Source organism: Camelina sativa, chromosome 2, assembly GCF_000633955.1.
Source record: "Camelina sativa cultivar DH55 chromosome 2, Cs, whole genome shotgun sequence".
Lineage (NCBI taxonomy): Eukaryota > Viridiplantae > Streptophyta > Magnoliopsida > Brassicales > Brassicaceae > Camelina > Camelina sativa.
Genome location: NC_025686.1, coordinates 10,278,091 through 10,278,666, shown reverse-complemented (window position 1 = coordinate 10,278,666; position 576 = coordinate 10,278,091).

The window sequence follows — 576 nt, the reverse complement described above, 5'->3', positions numbered from 1 at the left end:
CATCTCCTTGAGCATAGACAAATAACGTCTATGTGCTCCCACATCCGTAACCACTAGCTGCCGCTCCTCCACCACCACTGGTGGCACTACCTGAGCTTGAGCCGGTACCACTGGTGGTAACCGCTCTAACACCTGTGCTATCATAGCCGCAAAGTCAGTACCAGGGACTCCACCCGCTGGGACTCCCACACCTGGAACCCTAGCATCACCGGCCACTGGAGCATCAACACCGCCCCCTCTTGCCACACTCACCGAATCCCCCGGAACACCCTGCGACTCGCCAACACCCTCAGCTGTCACACTCTGGTCCTCGGTCTCACTAACCACTGGGACTCTGCCCCTACCATGACCACGTCCGCGTCCACGACCACGTCCGCGTCCATGACCACGACCAAGACCAGCAACAGCATCCTCTCAAACCATCTTCACTACCATGAACAGAAGGCTTAGCACACAATTAAACATAACACAAAAACATATACTCATCATGGAATCACACTATAGGCTCGAAGAGGATGTTCTAGGACTCCATGCCACACACAATTGACTAACTCACATAATCAATCAAGACATGCA